Source organism: Ambystoma mexicanum, unplaced genomic scaffold, assembly GCF_040938575.1.
Source record: "Ambystoma mexicanum isolate Mex_15411 unplaced genomic scaffold, UKY_AmexF1_1 Mex_scaf5, whole genome shotgun sequence".
Taxonomy (NCBI): Eukaryota; Metazoa; Chordata; class Amphibia; order Caudata; family Ambystomatidae; genus Ambystoma; species Ambystoma mexicanum.
In genome coordinates, this window is record NW_027182466.1 from 8,677,042 (window position 1) to 8,688,403 (window position 11,362).

The window sequence follows — 11,362 nt, forward strand, 5'->3', positions numbered from 1 at the left end:
TCCTTCCCATTCCAATCCTTAGACCCTTCCTACAGCATGCAATATGATATCTCAATGATTCTAATAACAAACCTGAGACCCGTCCTATAACATGAGATGTGATATCCAACTCCTTCCCGTTTCAAACCTGAGACCCTTCCTATAACATGAGATGTGATATCCAACTCCTTCCCGTTTCAAACCTGAGACCCTTCCTATAGCATATGTGATATCCAACTCCTTCCCATTCCAAACATGAGACCCTTCCTATAGCAAGAATGTAATATCCAACTCCTTCCCATTCCAATCCTGAGACCATTCCTATAGCATGAGATGTGATATCTCAATGCTTCTAATACCAAACCTGAGATCCTTCCTATGACATGAGATGTGATATCCAATTCCTCCCCATTCCAAACCTGAGAACCTTCCTACAGCATGCGATGTGATATCTCAATGCTTCTAATACCAAACCTGAGACCAGTCCTATAACATGAGATTGGATATCCAACTCCTTCCCCTTCCAAACATGAGACCCTTCCTATAGCATGAGATGTGATATCCAACTTCTTCCCATTCCAATCCTGAGACCCTTCCTATAACATGAGATGTGATGTCTCAATGCTTCTAATACCAAACCTGAGATCTTTCCTATAACATGAGATGTGATATCCAACTCCTTCCCATTCCAATCCTGAGACCCTTCCTATAGCATGAGATGTGCTATCTCAATGCTTATACCAAACCTGAGACCCTTCCTAAAGCTTGAGATGTGATATCCAACTCCTTCCCATTCCAATCCTGAGACCCTTCCTATAACATGAAATGTGATATCCAACTCCTTCCCATTCCAACCTGAGACCCTTCCCATAGCATGAGATGGGATATCCAACTCCTTCCAAATCCAATACTGATACCCTTCCAATAGCATGAGATGTGATATCCCAATGCTTCTACCAAACCTGAGAACCATACTATGGCATGAGATGTGATATCAAACTCCTTCCCATTCCAATCCTGAGACTCTTCCTATAGCTTGAGATGTGATATCCGAAATCCTTCCCATTCCAATTCTGAGACCCTTCCTATACCATGAGACTTGATATCTCAATGCTTCTAATACCAAACCTGAGACCCGTCCTATAACATGAGATGTGCTATCAAACTCCTTCCCATTCCAATCCTGAGACTCTTCCTATAGCTTGAGATGTGATATCCGAAATCCTTCCCATTCCAATTCTGAGACCCTTCCTATACCATGAGACTTGATATCTCAATGCTTCTAATACCAAACCTGAGACCCTTCCTTTATCATGAGATGTGATATCCAACTTCTTCCCATTCCAATCCTGAGACCCTTCCTATAACATGAGATGTGATGTCTCAATGCTTCTAATACCAAACCTGAGATCTTTCCTATAACATGAGATGTAATATCCAACTCCTTCCCATTCCAATCCTGAGACCCTTCCTATAGCATGAGATGTGCTATCTCAATGCTTATACCAAACCTGAGACCCTTCCTAAAGCTTGAGATGTGATATCCAACTCCTTCCCATTCCAATCCTGAGACCCTTCCTATAGCATGAGATGTGATATCTCAATGCTTCTAATATCAAACTTGAGACCCTTCCTATAGCATGAGATGTGATATCCAACTCCTTCCCATTCCAATCCTGAGACCCTTCCTATAGCATGAGATGTGATGTCTCAATGCTTCTAATACCAAACCTGAGATCCTTCCTATAACATGAGATGTGATATCCAACTCCTTTCCATTCTAATCCCGAGACCCTTCCTATAGCATGAGATGTGATATCTCGATGCTTATACTAAACCTGAGACCCTTCCTATAGCATGAGATGTGATATCCAACTCCTTCCCATTCCAATCCTGAGACCCTTCCTATAGCATGAGATGTGATATCTCAATGCCTCTAATACCAAACCTGAGATCCTTCCTCTAACATGAAATGTGATATCCAACTCCTTCCCTTTCCAAACCTGAGAGCCTACCTATAGCATGAGATGTGATATCCAAGTCCTTCCCATTCCAATCCTTAGACCCTTCCTACAGCATGCAATATGATATCTCAATGATTCTAATAACAAACCTGAGACCCATCCTATAACATGAGATGGGATATCCAACTCCTTCCTATTCCAATCCTGAGACACTTCCGATAGCAGAGATGTGATATCTCAATGCTTATACCAAACCTGAGACCCTTCCTATAACATGAGATGTGATATCCAACTCCTTCCCGGTCCAAACCTGAGACCCTTCCTATAGCATATGTGATATCCAACTCCTTCCCATTCCAAACATGAGACCCTTCCTATAGCAAGAATGTAATATCCAACTCCTTCCCATTCCAATCCTGAGACCATTCCTATAGCATGCGATGTGATATCTCAATGCTTCTAATACCAAACCCGAGTCCAGTCCTATAACATGAGATTGGATATCCAACTCCTTCCCCTTCCAAACCTGAGACCCTTCCTATAGCATGAGATGTGATATCCAACTTTTTCCCATTCCACTCCTGAGACCCTTCCTATAACATGAGATGTGATGTCTCAATGCTTCTAATACCAAACCTGAGATCTTTCCTATAACATGAGATGTGATATCCAACTCCTTCCCATTCCAATCCTGAGACCCTTCCTATAGCATGAGATGTGATATCTCAATGCTTATACCAAACCTGAGACCCTTCCTATAGCTTGTGATGTGATATCCAACTCCTTCCCATTCCAATCCTGAGACCCTTCCTATAGCATGAGATGTGATATCTCAAGGCCTCTAATACCAAACCTGAGATTCTTCCTCTAACATGAAATGTGATATCCAACTCCTTCCCCTTCCAAACCTGAGAGCCTTCCTATAGCATGAGATATGATATCCAAGTCCTTCCCATCCAATCCTGAGACCCTTCCTATAACATGAAATGTGATATCCAACTCCTTCCCATTCCAACCTGAGACCCTTCCTATAGCATGAGATGGGATATCCAATTCCTTCCAAATCCAATACTGATACCCTTCCGATAGCATGAGATGTGATATCCCAATGCTTCTACCAAACCTGAGACCCATACTATGGCATGAGATGTGATATCAAACTCCTTCCCATTCCAATCCTGAGACCCTACCTATAGCTTGAGATGTGATATCCAACTCCTTCCCATTCCAATTCTGAGACCCTTCCTATACCATGAGTCTTGATATCTCAATGCTTCTAATACAAAACCTGAGACCCGTCCTATAACATGAGATGTGATATCCAAATCCTTCCCCTTCCAAACCTTAGACCCTTCCTTTATCATGAGATGTGATATCCAATTCCTTCCCATTCCAATCGTGAGACCCTTCCGATATCATGAGATTTGTTATCTCAATGCTTCTAATATCAAACTTGAGACCCTCCCTATAGTATGAGATGTGATATCCAAATCCTTCCCCTTCCAAACCTGAGACACTCCCTTTAGCATGAAATGTGATATCCAACTCCTTCCCATTCCAATCCTGAGACCCTTCTGATAGCATGAGATGTGATATTTCAATGCCTCTAATACCAAACCTGAGATCCTACCTCTAACATGAAATGTGATATCCATCTCCTTCCCTTTCCAAACCTGAGACCCTGCCTATAGCATGAGATGTGATATCAAAAGTCCTTCCCATTCCAATCCTGAGACCCTTCCTATAGCATGTGATGTGATATCTCAATGCTTATACCAAACCTGAGACCCTTCCTATGGCATGAGATGTCATATACAACTCCTTCCCATTCCAATCCTGAGACCCTTCCTATAGCATGAGATGTGATATCTCAATGCTTATACCAAACCTGAGACCCTTCCTATAGCATGAGATGTGATATCCAACTTCTTCCCATTCCAATCCTGAGACCCTTCCTATAACATGAGATGTGATGTCTCAATGCTTCTAATACCAAACCTGAGACCCTTCCTATAACATGAGATGGGATATCCAACTCCTTCCCATTCCAATCCTGAGACCCTTCCTATAGCAGAGATGTGATATCTCAATGCTTATACCAAACCTGAGACCCTTCCTATGGCCTGAGATGTCATATACAACTCCTTCCCATTCCAATCCTGAGACCGTTCCTATAGCATGAGATGTGATATCTCAATGCTTATACCAAATCTGAGACCCTTCCTATAGCATGAGATGTGATCTCCAACTCCTTCCCATTCCAATCCTGAGACCCTTCCTATAGCATGAGATGTGATGTCTCAATGCTTCTAATACCAAACCTGAGATCCTTCCTATAACATGAGATGTGATATCCAACTCCTTCCCATTCCAATCCTGAGACCCTTAAGATAGCATGAGATGTGATATCTCAATGCCTCTAATACCAAACCTGAGATACTTCTGATAGCATGAGATGTGATATCTCAATGCTTCTTATACCAAACCTGAGATCCTTCCTATAACATGAGATGTGATTTCCAAATCCTTCCCCTTCCAAACCTGAGACCCTCCCTTTAGCATGAGATGTGATATCCAACTCCTTCCCATTCCAATCCTGAGACCCTTCTGATAGCATGAGATGTGATATTTCAATGCCTCTAATAACAAACCTGAGATCCTACCTCTAACATGAAATGTGATATCCATCTCCTTCCCTTTCCAAACCTGAGACCCTGCCTATAGCATGAGATGTGATATCCAAGTCCTTCCCATTACAATCCTGAGACCCTTCCTATAGCATGTGATGTGATATCTCAATGCTTATACCAAACCTGAGACCCTTCCTATGGCATGAGATGTCATATACAACTCCTTCCCATTCCAATCCTGAGACCCTTCCTATAGCATGAGATGTGATATCTCAATGCTTATACCAAACCTGAGACCCTTCCTATAGCATGAGATGTGATATCCAACTTCTTCCCATTCCAATCCTGAGACCCTTCCTATAACATGAGATGTGATGTCTCAATGCTTCTAATACCAAACCTGAGATCTTTCCTATAACATGAGATGTGATATCCAACTCCTTCCCATTCCAATCCTGAGACCCTTCCTATAGCATGAGATGTGATATCTCAAGGCCTCTAATACCAAACCTGAGATCGTTCCTCTAACATGAAATGTGATATCCAACTCCTTCCCCTTCCAAACCTGAGAGCCTTCCTATAGCATGAGATATGATAGCCAAGTCCTTCCAATTCCAATCCTGAGACCCTTCCTATAACATGAAATGTGATATCCAACTCCTTCCCATTCCAACCTGAGACCCTTCCTATAGCATGAGATGGGATATCTCAATGCTTCTAATACCAAACCTGAGACTCTTCCTATAACATGAGATGGGATATCCAACTCCTTCCCATTCCAATCCTGAGACCCTTCCGATAGCAGAGATGTGATATCTCAATGCTTATACCAAACCTGAGACCCTTCCTATGGCCTGAGATGTGATATCCAACTGCTTCCCATTCCAATCCTGAGACCCTTCCTATAGCATGAGATGTGATATCTCAATGCTTATACCAAATCTGAGACCCTTCCTATAGCATGAGATGTGATATCCAACTCCTTCCCATTCCAATCCTGAGACCCTTCCTATAGCATGAGATGTGATGTCTCAATGCTTCTAATACCAAACCTGAGATCCTTCCTATAACATGAGATGTGATATCCAACTCCTTCCGATTCCAATCCTGAGACCCTTATGATAGCATGAGATGTGATATCTCAATGCTTCTAATACCAAACCTGAGATCCTTCCTATAACATGAGATGCTATTTCCAAATCCTTCCCCTTCCAAACCTGAGACCCTCCCTTTAGCATGAGATGTGATATCCAACTCCTTCCCATTCCAATCCTGAGACCCTTCTGATAGCATGAGATGTGATATCTCAATGCCTCTAATTCCAAACCTGAGATCCTACCTCTAACATGAAATGTGATATCCATCTCCTTCCCTTTCCAAACCTGAGACCCTGTCTATAGCATGAGATGTCATATACAACTCCTTCCCATTCCAATCCTGAGACCCTTCCTATAGCACGAGATGTGATATCTCAATGCTTATACCAAACCTGAGACCCTTCCTATAGCATGAGATGTGATATCCAACTCCTTCCCATTCCAATCCTGAGACCCTTCCTTTAGCATGAGATGTGATATCCAACTCCTTCCCATTCCAATCCTGAGACCCTTCCTATAGCCTGAGATGTGATGTCTCAATGCCTCTAATACCAAACCTGAGATCCTTCCTCTAACATGAAATGTGATATCCAACTCCTTCCCTTTCCAAACCTGAGAGCCTATCTATAGCATGAGATGTGATATCCAAGTCCTTCCCATTCCAATCCTTAGACCCTTCCTACAGCATGCAATATGATATCTCAATGATTCTAATAACAAACCTGAGACCCGTCCTATAACATGAGATGTGATATCCAACTCCTTCCCGTTTCAAACCTGAGACCCTTCCTATAACATGAGATGTGATATCCAACTCCTTCCCGTTTCAAACCTGAGACCCTTCCTATAGCATATGTGATATCCAACTCCTTCCCATTCCAAACATGAGACCCTTCCTATAGCAAGAATGTAATATCCAACTCCTTCCCATTCCAATCCTGAGACCATTCCTATAGCATGAGATGTGATATCTCAATGCTTCTAATACCAAACCTGAGATCCTTCCTATGACATGAGATGTGATATCCAATTCCTCCCCATTCCAAACCTGAGAACCTTCCTACAGCATGCGATGTGATATCTCAATGCTTCTAATACCAAACCTGAGACCAGTCCTATAACATGAGATTGGATATCCAACTCCTTCCCCTTCCAAACATGAGACCCTTCCTATAGCATGAGATGTGATATCCAACTTCTTCCCATTCCAATCCTGAGACCCTTCCTATAACATGAGATGTGATGTCTCAATGCTTCTAATACCAAACCTGAGATCTTTCCTATAACATGAGATGTGATATCCAACTCCTTCCCATTCCAATCCTGAGACCCTTCCTATAGCATGAGATGTGCTATCTCAATGCTTATACCAAACCTGAGACCCTTCCTAAAGCTTGAGATGTGATATCCAACTCCTTCCCATTCCAATCCTGAGACCCTTCCTATAACATGAAATGTGATATCCAACTCCTTCCCATTCCAACCTGAGACCCTTCCCATAGCATGAGATGGGATATCCAACTCCTTCCAAATCCAATACTGATACCCTTCCAATAGCATGAGATGTGATATCCCAATGCTTCTACCAAACCTGAGAACCATACTATGGCATGAGATGTGATATCAAACTCCTTCCCATTCCAATCCTGAGACTCTTCCTATAGCTTGAGATGTGATATCCGAAATCCTTCCCATTCCAATTCTGAGACCCTTCCTATACCATGAGACTTGATATCTCAATGCTTCTAATACCAAACCTGAGACCCGTCCTATAACATGAGATGTGCTATCAAACTCCTTCCCATTCCAATCCTGAGACTCTTCCTATAGCTTGAGATGTGATATCCGAAATCCTTCCCATTCCAATTCTGAGACCCTTCCTATACCATGAGACTTGATATCTCAATGCTTCTAATACCAAACCTGAGACCCTTCCTTTATCATGAGATGTGATATCCAACTTCTTCCCATTCCAATCCTGAGACCCTTCCTATAACATGAGATGTGATGTCTCAATGCTTCTAATACCAAACCTGAGATCTTTCCTATAACATGAGATGTAATATCCAACTCCTTCCCATTCCAATCCTGAGACCCTTCCTATAGCATGAGATGTGCTATCTCAATGCTTATACCAAACCTGAGACCCTTCCTAAAGCTTGAGATGTGATATCCAACTCCTTCCCATTCCAATCCTGAGACCCTTCCTATAGCATGAGATGTGATATCTCAATGCTTCTAATATCAAACTTGAGACCCTTCCTATAGCATGAGATGTGATATCCAACTCCTTCCCATTCCAATCCTGAGACCCTTCCTATAGCATGAGATGTGATGTCTCAATGCTTCTAATACCAAACCTGAGATCCTTCCTATAACATGAGATGTGATATCCAACTCCTTTCCATTCTAATCCCGAGACCCTTCCTATAGCATGAGATGTGATATCTCGATGCTTATACCAAACCTGAGACCCTTCCTATAGCATGAGATGTGATATCCAACTCCTTCCCATTCCAATCCTGAGACCCTTCCTATAGCATGAGATGTGATATCTCAATGCCTCTAATACCAAACCTGAGATCCTTCCTCTAACATGAAATGTGATATCCAACTCCTTCCCTTTCCAAACCTGAGAGCCTACCTATAGCATGAGATGTGATATCCAAGTCCTTCCCATTCCAATCCTTAGACCCTTCCTACAGCATGCAATATGATATCTCAATGATTCTAATAACAAACCTGAGACCCATCCTATAACATGAGATGGGATATCCAACTCCTTCCTATTCCAATCCTGAGACACTTCCGATAGCAGAGATGTGATATCTCAATGCTTATACCAAACCTGAGACCCTTCCTATAACATGAGATGTGATATCCAACTCCTTCCCGGTCCAAACCTGAGACCCTTCCTATAGCATATGTGATATCCAACTCCTTCCCATTCCAAACATGAGACCCTTCCTATAGCAAGAATGTAATATCCAACTCCTTCCCATTCCAATCCTGAGACCATTCCTATAGCATGCGATGTGATATCTCAATGCTTCTAATACCAAACCCGAGTCCAGTCCTATAACATGAGATTGGATATCCAACTCCTTCCCCTTCCAAACCTGAGACCCTTCCTATAGCATGAGATGTGATATCCAACTTTTTCCCATTCCACTCCTGAGACCCTTCCTATAACATGAGATGTGATGTCTCAATGCTTCTAATACCAAACCTGAGATCTTTCCTATAACATGAGATGTGATATCCAACTCCTTCCCATTCCAATCCTGAGACCCTTCCTATAGCATGAGATGTGATATCTCAATGCTTATACCAAACCTGAGACCCTTCCTATAGCTTGTGATGTGATATCCAACTCCTTCCCATTCCAATCCTGAGACCCTTCCTATAGCATGAGATGTGATATCTCAAGGCCTCTAATACCAAACCTGAGATTCTTCCTCTAACATGAAATGTGATATCCAACTCCTTCCCCTTCCAAACCTGAGAGCCTTCCTATAGCATGAGATATGATATCCAAGTCCTTCCCATCCAATCCTGAGACCCTTCCTATAACATGAAATGTGATATCCAACTCCTTCCCATTCCAACCTGAGACCCTTCCTATAGCATGAGATGGGATATCCAATTCCTTCCAAATCCAATACTGATACCCTTCCGATAGCATGAGATGTGATATCCCAATGCTTCTACCAAACCTGAGACCCATACTATGGCATGAGATGTGATATCAAACTCCTTCCCATTCCAATCCTGAGACCCTACCTATAGCTTGAGATGTGATATCCAACTCCTTCCCATTCCAATTCTGAGACCCTTCCTATACCATGAGTCTTGATATCTCAATGCTTCTAATACAAAACCTGAGACCCGTCCTATAACATGAGATGTGATATCCAAATCCTTCCCCTTCCAAACCTTAGACCCTTCCTTTATCATGAGATGTGATATCCAATTCCTTCCCATTCCAATCGTGAGACCCTTCCGATATCATGAGATTTGTTATCTCAATGCTTCTAATATCAAACTTGAGACCCTCCCTATAGTATGAGATGTGATATCCAAATCCTTCCCCTTCCAAACCTGAGACACTCCCTTTAGCATGAAATGTGATATCCAACTCCTTCCCATTCCAATCCTGAGACCCTTCTGATAGCATGAGATGTGATATTTCAATGCCTCTAATACCAAACCTGAGATCCTACCTCTAACATGAAATGTGATATCCATCTCCTTCCCTTTCCAAACCTGAGACCCTGCCTATAGCATGAGATGTGATATCAAAAGTCCTTCCCATTCCAATCCTGAGACCCTTCCTATAGCATGTGATGTGATATCTCAATGCTTATACCAAACCTGAGACCCTTCCTATGGCATGAGATGTCATATACAACTCCTTCCCATTCCAATCCTGAGACCCTTCCTATAGCATGAGATGTGATATCTCAATGCTTATACCAAACCTGAGACCCTTCCTATAGCATGAGATGTGATATCCAACTTCTTCCCATTCCAATCCTGAGACCCTTCCTATAACATGAGATGTGATGTCTCAATGCTTCTAATACCAAACCTGAGACCCTTCCTATAACATGAGATGGGATATCCAACTCCTTCCCATTCCAATCCTGAGACCCTTCCTATAGCAGAGATGTGATATCTCAATGCTTATACCAAACCTGAGACCCTTCCTATGGCCTGAGATGTCATATACAACTCCTTCCCATTCCAATCCTGAGACCGTTCCTATAGCATGAGATGTGATATCTCAATGCTTATACCAAATCTGAGACCCTTCCTATAGCATGAGATGTGATCTCCAACTCCTTCCCATTCCAATCCTGAGACCCTTCCTATAGCATGAGATGTGATGTCTCAATGCTTCTAATACCAAACCTGAGATCCTTCCTATAACATGAGATGTGATATCCAACTCCTTCCCATTCCAATCCTGAGACCCTTAAGATAGCATGAGATGTGATATCTCAATGCCTCTAATACCAAACCTGAGATACTTCTGATAGCATGAGATGTGATATCTCAATGCTTCTTATACCAAACCTGAGATCCTTCCTATAACATGAGATGTGATTTCCAAATCCTTCCCCTTCCAAACCTGAGACCCTCCCTTTAGCATGAGATGTGATATCCAACTCCTTCCCATTCCAATCCTGAGACCCTTCTGATAGCATGAGATGTGATATTTCAATGCCTCTAATAACAAACCTGAGATCCTACCTCTAACATGAAATGTGATATCCATCTCCTTCCCTTTCCAAACCTGAGACCCTGCCTATAGCATGAGATGTGATATCCAAGTCCTTCCCATTACAATCCTGAGACCCTTCCTATAGCATGTGATGTGATATCTCAATGCTTATACCAAACCTGAGACCCTTCCTATGGCATGAGATGTCATATACAACTCCTTCCCATTCCAATCCTGAGACCCTTCCTATAGCATGAGATGTGATATCTCAATGCTTATACCAAACCTGAGACCCTTCCTATAGCATGAGATGTGATATCCAACTTCTTCCCATTCCAATCCTGAGACCCTTCCTATAACATGAGATGTGATGTCTCAATGCTTCTAATACCAAACCTGAGATCTTTCCTATAACATGAGATGTGATATCCAACTCCTTCCCATTCCAATCCTGAGACCCTTCCT